This window comes from Corylus avellana, chromosome 2 (assembly GCF_965113065.1).
Source record: "Corylus avellana chromosome 2, dhCorAvel1.hap1.2, whole genome shotgun sequence".
NCBI classification, from domain to species: Eukaryota; Viridiplantae; Streptophyta; class Magnoliopsida; order Fagales; family Betulaceae; genus Corylus; species Corylus avellana.
In genome coordinates this window covers 481,291-490,471 of record NC_142491.1, presented here as the reverse complement: position 1 = coordinate 490,471, position 9,181 = coordinate 481,291, and the positions used below count along the sequence as shown (strand labels likewise).

At 33.8% G+C, this 9,181-nt stretch overlaps 1 non-coding gene across 2 annotated transcripts; it reads right to left on the bottom strand.

Moving 5' to 3' along the window:
- Positions 1-3,994: 3,994 nt before the first annotated feature.
- On the bottom strand, positions 3,995-8,495 carry LOC132174772 (uncharacterized). 2 transcript variants are annotated; one of them, XR_015911344.1, is made up of 3 exons: positions 6,237-8,495; positions 5,928-6,155; positions 3,995-5,251 (listed from the first exon to the last, which is right to left on the bottom strand). It is a non-coding gene; the product is annotated as an uncharacterized LOC132174772 (transcript). The 2 variants fall into 2 exon arrangements; XR_015911343.1 differs by having other exon boundaries at positions 5,928-8,495.
- Between the last annotated feature and the right edge of the window lie 686 nt (positions 8,496-9,181).

The following is a 9,181-nucleotide window of genomic DNA, read 5'->3' as shown; positions in this document are numbered from 1 at the left end:
TAGGCGCCAAAACGACGGTATGACAATTATTTTGGGTTGGTTTTGCGATTTAAAAAAATGTGATTTAAAAATGTATAGTTTGAAAATGTGATTTTTGAAAATGTAGTTAAACGATCGGTAAAATCGTGGTTTGATATTTAAAATCATATTCTTACCTTTAAAATTGTGCGTTAAAAAACATGACCTTGCCTAAGATTTGGAAATATATATTTTCTACATTTACAAATTACAATTTTTTAAAAATGCAACTTCAAACAATTTATTTTTTGCGATTTAATTCAAAATTGCACTTTTTATGTGTTAGATCCCAATATCACACTCAAACGCATCCTTTGTGATGAGATTTGTTCAGTATTATTTTTCCAACACATTTTTTATTTTTAAAGGGGTAACTTTACTTTAAACTCTTGAATTACCACGCGATTGACAAGCTTCCCTTAAATTTCAAAACCTCTCAGTTTGAACTACTGAACTTTCAATTGTTGTTAATTTACCCCCTCCGTCAATTTTTGCTGTTAAAACTCCTAAAAAGACAAAATTACCCTTCAATTTTTTTTTTTTAATTAAAAAAATTGAAAAAATAAGGGTCACAAAGTGGCCCAACTGTGGGTGACCTTGTAATTTTTTTTTTTATAATATATTTTTAAAAATTTTAATTTGAAATTTTATAAAAAAGTCAGGGGTATAAACGTCATTGTCTCACTTTTAATGTTTAAAATCTGACTAGGAGTTCAAATTAACTACAATATAAAATTTATGGGTTCAAATCAATAGATTTTGAAGTTCGGGGACTTGTCAAATTGTGTGATAATTTAAGGGTTTAAAGTCAAGTTATCCCAGTTTAAAAAAAAAATTACGATTGAATAAGTAAGACCTACAAATGAGTCCAATTAACAATATTGATTATCTTACGTGGAGGTACCGAGGAAGTTAGCATTTGTCAAAATAAACTAAGCATGTCCTCTATATGATTAATTCACAAATTGTGGAGGTGCTATGTTATTTACTGACATTTTGTTATGGTGACATGTTTATGAGAATATAGTGTCAAATTTTATTTTTATTTTTTTCTAATTGATCAGAGAAAAGGCTTATAAGGGAATATTATTGCCGTTCTTCATCCGAAAGAAAGAGAGAATGCGGGATCTTAAGAAAAAACAAACATAAACCAACAAAAAAGGGTAAACTCCTCAACAATAGACCCAAAACGAACAATATAGTGTGAAAATAAGAACAAACAGTCAAAAATTGGACAAACAAGTGCAGTGTCCATTTGGTTCTCCATGACTAAATTTGGATTTGCATGATTTTTCACTCAAGCACATGAACTAATTTGGTGTTGCTGTTAGAGTAGCTTAAGGCCTCAATTTACATAGTAAGGTCTTAGGGTATGTTTGTGATTGCATGCCTAAAAGTGCTTTTAACACTCAAAAAGTATGTTTGGTAAAAAAATTAAAAACACTTTTAACAATCGAAAAAGCCTAAAAATAGTCAAAATACACTTTTGACAAAAGCTTAAAAATAAAACTTTTTAATTGTTTGAGCAAGTAGACCCCATATGAGTCCCTTTATTAATTGGCAGCCAATAGTGGAATGAAGAGAAATGTTATAAAACAAACATATATAGTTGAATGCAACAATTTGATTAATATGCCTTGTGGTTGTGGAGATCATTATTTCATTCAAAGAATATTTTCATGATATATTATAGGTGGTTAAAGGATGAGTTATTTCTCAACTGTTAGCTAAGAATAACATTCTAAAAGAAAAATTTTCTAAGTTAGATAAAATATATATATATACACATCTCTTGTATCAAGATAGACAAGAAATGTACGTGTAGCATAATAAAAATAAACATTATCTTCTGTGATGGCTTTTAAAACTTATTTCCCCATAACCTAATGTCACTTTTAAAATTATTATTGAATTTGTAATCAATTTTTTTGAATTTTAATTTAATTGTAATTTTAAGAGTCACTTATAGGTGCGAAAAAATAAAGTATGAGAAAGCATTACTCTTATTTTACTAGCGTTTTTGTTGACGGCCAAGTAAAAATTGGGGTTTTTTAAATTTTTTTTTTTTTTTTTTTTAAAGTATATATAAAATAAGTAACTGTATTTAGTAAAGTGTATTTTTCTCATCACAATATGTTCGATAATTAAATGGAATAACTTTTTTCTTCTAAAATTCAAATTGACAGAGGTTATAAAGTATCAAAACACCGAAAAAGGAGTGAGCTACCCAATATTAGACTCAAAATGAAAATAACAATGCATAAAACAACCAAATAGTAGGAAATCGGCCTACGACTAACAAGTGACCTGATCCTCTTTGTAGTACTTCATAAAGCGGTTACTAAAATAAAAGAGGACACTAAAAGAAACATGAGCCTCGAGAGGTCCCTCAACCCTATTTGAACCCTCATGTGTGAGATCCACGCACATGCGCATGAGTGACAGAGAGAGGATCATATGATAGTGCCCGGGAGTTGGAAGGCCGAATAGGAGCGGACGTCAATGGTAGAGGGAGGGAAGATATTGTGTTTTTGGGTGGAGAAGAGACCAAAATGTCGAAGAAAAAAAAAAGGGTTGGGAGATGGCGGGAGAAGGGTGGAGGAAGAATCATTGCTCCTCTCCTAACCACCGCACTCATGGCGTCACTAAGGAAGAAGGAAAGGCAACTCAATTGATAGGGTCAAGTATAGGCAACTCGATTGTGAAATGAGTGAAGCCAGAAATGATAGGGTCAAGGGACCCGAAAAGGTTCCGACCTGCAACTCAATTGGTTGAACAGTGAGAGGGAACTTCACTGAATCACTGAGGTGTATTAGAAGAAGAAAATGAGAAGGGCAAAGAGGAGATATGGTATGACAAAAATGGGTTCAATTTCCAAGTTACCATTTTGCAGCCAAAAACTTTTCTCGGAGGAGGTTTATTATTGGTGGCACAGCATACCTCAAATCTTTACGTTGTAAAAGTTTTTTTCCAAAATTAATTTGTAAGCCTAAAAATAGAACACGTGTCATGATTTTATTGGTTTTGATATAGCACATCTAATAAATTTGTCAAGTTTTTTGACGGATTTTGACAATAGAGTGATTTGTTGTTGAGGCCTGTTAAATGATATCATATTATTCTTTCAACCATCTTTCAATTTTTTTTTTTTTTTGCAAATTCAATAATGAAAATGGGTAAAAGATGAGATGGAGAATGATTTTTATCATTACTCCTTTTTATTCATACCTACCAGAATATATGAGACCCATGACGGCGGATGTAAAGAGATATTTTGAGATATTTTAGTTAAGAGAGTTAGTGGGCATTCTGTTACTAGTGTGAGTGGGCTGTTGTAACATATTGGGCTTGAGATTAAATGAAATATAAGTATTAAATACAGCTCCTAAGGGCTAGATATACATATTTATGGTCATCTCATTTGTATTTGCAAAAGGAGACTACTTAGATGAGTCACCTATCCTTTCCTACATTTGTTAGTTTATCTTTTGGCTCTGTCTAAATAATCTAACTATCTGACTGATTGAGGATCATATATAAGCCAATCCTTTGCCCAATTTGTGACATACAATTTGGAAAAGCATCTTTTCCAAATTCTACCTAGGGCTTGTTTTAGTTTATACATAAGAGAGCCACTTGCAATATCCAAACCTTACGGCAGCTTATTGAAAATAACATTCAGTAGAACTATCTACTTGTAATTTCAATTTCCTATATAAAATCTGCTCACCATACCATTTTCAGAGCTTTATTATTATTATTATTATTTAAAAATAAATATATTCGTTACAAATAGGCAACCACAATGAAACTTGAAAGCATTCCCCTTGGACCATTAAAAATAGAGTAACGATAGAAACTACATTTTTATTCTAGAATTATTCATAATGCTGACTTGTCAGTCCCAGCTGACACTTGGACTTTTTTTTTTTAATAAGTACTAATTCAAGAGTAGGTTAGAACTAACACATCAACATAGCGGGATGGTTATGGGATAAAAATGTCTTAAAAATATACACAATCTCAATTTACAATTTCAATTTTCAACCAGCAAGTTGTTTTACATTGGCTGGATCCGGCCAACTATATGCTGCTACTACATCTTGGACCAGTGAAAATACCTTCTGCATCACATAAACTCTCTTCCTGAATTAGAAGCAGTAACTCTTTCTTTTTCCTCTCAAAATGTTTTGTTCAAAGAACTACACCCAAATCTCTTCCACAGTAATTGGACAATGTTCCTAAGCTATCACTAAACATACTTCACAATTACTAAACATAAATAGCCATTACACCCAGAATATTTTACACTTGAATAGATTACCATTAAAGACAACAAATAGTATTCTACACATTTTAACTAAATACTAATTTAATGGACATTAGTATCTTGAAGGTGATTGATGTATTCAAAACAAGGAACATTGTGACTTTGAGAAACCTAGAGGGAGGTCAGTACAACTTTCTCAAGGGAAAAAATGAGACAAGAACATCTCACATACACGGATACATACATATTTAACTAGTTCTTAAACAAATGAGGGACTGCAACGACAATACTTTTGAGTCCAGGCCATATTCTAAATGGTAATTGGAGGTTATCAGCGGATAAGGGCTGGTACTAGAGCTAGCTGCAACAGCGAAGGCTAGGGAGTAAGACCAATCCAAAGTAATTTTGAGTATTGGAAAATTGGGTTTGTGTAGATGTGTTTAGGCCTTAAGGAGGGCAAATAGTTAGGTTGATTACATGGCTAATTATCATCAATGAAACATGAAGTTGAGGTGTAGTCTATACTGTCAGGAAATTAGGTATATATTTGTGACGAATGCTGCTAAATAAGAATTGATCCGAAAAAATATCAAGTACTATGGTAGGGCATTTACCTCAAGCAATTTGACACTGTTAAGCACAAGATCCCTCCAAACTCTCTAACAACAATTTGAGAAGAACTCGAGTATTGTACGCCACCTTTTCAGCCGGCTACTTTTTATCACAACCATTTCATCAATTTTGGAGCTCTTGTGCAGCAACAAATTAGCAGTAATACAGAAAGCTCAAGTATAGATGAAGAAATCATGGGAAAGCTTATGCAATTCATATGAGAAACAACGAGTTAGGATTGAACATAAAACAAAATCATTAAAATTGTTAATGCTTCTTGTTTATGTATTACCTTACTTTTTTGTGTCGGTGAATGTCATTAAGATCTTCATCTCCATCATGCTTCATTTTCTGAAAATATAACAAGTAAAAGACTCATACATGGGTCAATTACAGCTATCCATCCTAACTTTGGGGTTAATTTCACTGCTCCGCCACCCACAAATTTTTGTCATCAACCCCCTAATTCAATATAAATTTACAATGTCCACCTCATCATCCAAATTAGTATCAAAATTTAAATATTAGTAGTAGGCGGGGCACACTAATCTACCAAAAATATTATTAATGTCAACTCCATCCCACCCCATTAACTTGTCAATTTTGATATTGCTTAGATGGTACTGTCGGTGTTGCAAATTAATCTTGAATTATAAAAAATTAATAATTTTAGAGACATTGCAAAGGATCCCATAGTTTAGTAAGGATAGTTGCAATTAACATTAATATACAGAATTATATAAATATAAAATAAAGCATGACAAATTAAATTTGTTACAAGCCAAAAGGGTGTTATCCTTAAACTGGATGGACAATAGCAGTCTATACCTCACCACAGCTGATTGCTTAATTTCCAAGGTTCAAGAAGAAAATGCCATTTGAAAGTTAAAGCAAGCTCAATGACTACGTTTACCACGTAAAAAGGGCAACGAGAATGTTAATCCAGGATTTTCACAAAATTCCCATTTTTTCTCAAAGCTTTCCAAGTGCTCCAGAAGACAAAGTAGTTATAAGAGAGGTTGCCAACCTTATTCATGGTGTTTCTTTGAGTTTTCAGCACTAGAATCATGATGCCCACTTCTATCCTTCTTTTTCTCCTTGTCTTTATCTTTACTTCGCTCTTTATGACAGTGCTTGTGCCTTTTATGCTCTTTATCCTTATCCATATCTCTGTCTTTGTGCTTTTTATGCTTCCTCTCCTTGTCCTTGAACTCACTTTTGATTTCCCTACAACTGTAGGGATACCCTTCTCTGCCTAAAGAGTAAAGAGAGTAAAACAAATAAGATGACCATTAGAGAGAAAGAGAGAAGTAACCCATTACAGGACCATATTTACCTCTGGGAACCAATCCATACAACAGGGATTCTCATCCAAATATAAGGAACTATTGTAAAGCAACAAAAACATTTCAAAGCGCTGGATTTCTTACAAGAGGCAAATCAATGGGAGCAGTTTCCCTTAATTGAAAGGATTCTCTTAGAATATCCCAGTCAAACGGTTGTATTTGTACGTTAGTATCTCTGGAGTAGGATGTGTTCTGAATACGCTGATCCAATTGCATCCCTTCTCCTTTCTGATTTCTGTGTCTCCAACCACATTGTGAAGAAAATATGTGTCTGAAATTGATAAAGGAAGTAATCTCGTGCAGAAAAACTCATGATGTGGCAACAACTTGTAGTGACATATGAGATCTACAGCACCAGTCAGATCCCTTGGTCCTAAAGTACATGTTGGACAGTCATCGACCAAAATAATGGGTGGGGGGTTAAGGGGCACAACGCCAAAACTAAGAAGCACAAAGGGCCAAGGAAGGTTAGAAAGGAAAAAGCAACAGGAAACAGAATTAGATCATATGACTTCAATCAAATGTTCCCATTGATAAGGAAATTAGGATGTATTAAAATAAGAAGTCTGCTCAAAGGCAAGGTACATACAGCTTCAAAGCATGAGGAGATGGTTCAAACCATCTTATATGAAAACTTTCCAGCACTTTGTCATTCAAAACTTTTCCATCCATGTTAAACAGAAGAAAATAAATCCAACCATCCTGAACCATCCCAACTATTTACAGGATTCCCAGGCAGCACCGACTTTTTATCTATTATCTTCTGTTTCAATCCTCTTGCACTTTAAAACCAAATGCACAAAAATATTTGGATATAATTTTCAAATAATAGAACAATTCATCTAGTGTTTGCCATCCTATATACAAAAACATAATTTCCTTAACCTGTACATAAATGATATCAAGCATTGGGATACAGTATCCAATACATAGTGATGTCAGTCCACAACAGTTCACTGACATATCGATTGCCCTCAGATTGGAAAGATTTTATATAGATAATGTATAGAATCTCTATATTGCTGTGTATTGGGAATACTGATGTAGCACAACCAGACTGATATAGTCTGTTGGAGAGTATCACACAGTGTGAAGTTTGAAAAAAGAAATAACATTTAATTCTGTTAATAGCGGCAACTTATATGAGAAACCATTTAAAGCCTAAATTAAATGTATTTTTTAACACTGGGCTCAATGTCACATAAGAGGTAGTGTGTAGGAAAATAATCATAACATATCCACATTGGATGCTCCACCTCCAGAACGTTTTGCTCTATACAAGAAAACATTAACAAACTAGCAAATCCAGATTCAGCCAAACAAGTGCTACGAGGAAAAATAGACACAGAGAGACGCAGCGAAAGAAACATATTGTATAACTTTTTACCGCTTCCAAACTTCTTGCCTTCAGGATCCATGTGTCATTGTTTTAGAAACCATTGTACCATTAGAAGAAGTATGATGAGAGAAGTTACAGAGACGGAGGTGACAAGGATAAGAAGGTGAAGGGGAGAAAGATGCAAGATGCTAAGATAAGACAAAATGCCCTAATCACCATCTTTTAAAAGAACTTATGGAGGGACAAGTAACGGCCAAGTCCAAAATTTTCAAGCATCACGCTTGTGAAATTTTAAAAAGCTGCAAATGAAGAGAGAGGTGAAGATCCCCAGACCGGTGAGTTTATGTCCAATGACGTGCAACTCCACCGGTCAGCACCAATCCAAAGGCTCATTTAGAAAATCCCTTTGTCCAACTTAACACATTGGACAAGAGATTTGGGAGGTAATTGTTGGGTTTACAGGCTAGCAAGCCCACATAACCGAAATACTATGCCCATCTAGCCTAAACGTTGACCAACTAACTTGGGTTCACCAATAATTAAAGCATGAAATCCTCTCATATCACTGCCGCACCACATGGTCATTTTCATGCCACCTAGGCCATAACTTATATTCAAATCATGTGCCCCTGAACCTCAAGAATAGGGCATGTTGTAATGTTAGCAAACGTGGGACGAATCACCCTAGAAAAAAGGATCATGTAGGAACTAACGGAAAACAGTTGAGGGCAGGTCACTATAAAAGGCAACCTACAGCCATGTAAAAGGGACTTTTGGTCTCTTCTCAAAACTATCCTATTCATTCTTGAATTTATTGTCTAAACACTTTATTTACTTAAGCTTCAGAGTCATTCTTTGCCGGCCCACACCGGCAAACTCATTTTCTTACTTTCCTCCTCTTTTGCAAGTAGTTCCGATTGATATTTCAACACAAAAAAAAAAAAAAAAAAAAAAAACTGTTCTGACAGGTTAGATGACAAGGTCCTATTAAGCAAGAATATTAATTAATAGATTGTTAAATCACCAGTTATCCCAAAAACTTAAGCTGATAGGAAGAGATAAATTTAATCATTTGATCATTACTTTAACACTCTCTTTCACGCGTGGGCTTAAACTCCATTTTAATAGATGAGGCCCAACACGTATAATATTTAGTTTAAATAAGGAATGATTTGACGGAGTCAAGATTCAATCACAAGACCTTTGGCTCTGATATCATGTTAAATTACCAGTTATCCTAAAATTTTAAGCTAATAGGAAGAGATAACTTTAATCACTTAATCATTACTTTAACATACATCAAATGAACCAAAAAGAAAAGGAAAAAAATAAGGCAAGAGTATCGATAGTTATTTAGTTATTTAATTATTTTCCATCTACACAACCTTACCATTTACAATACTTCTTATTTACTAATTTTATTACCTTTTAAGAGATTTTGAGTCGACTTAAAAAAAAAAAAAAAAAAAATTGAGTCCTGAGTCGTGCCTAAAAGAGGCCTAATCATATTACATGGTATCAGAAGAGTCTTTACTTTCTCTGCTAAAATCTAGTATACTCACTTTTGATTGAACCAGCTGCAGAAGACCACAATCC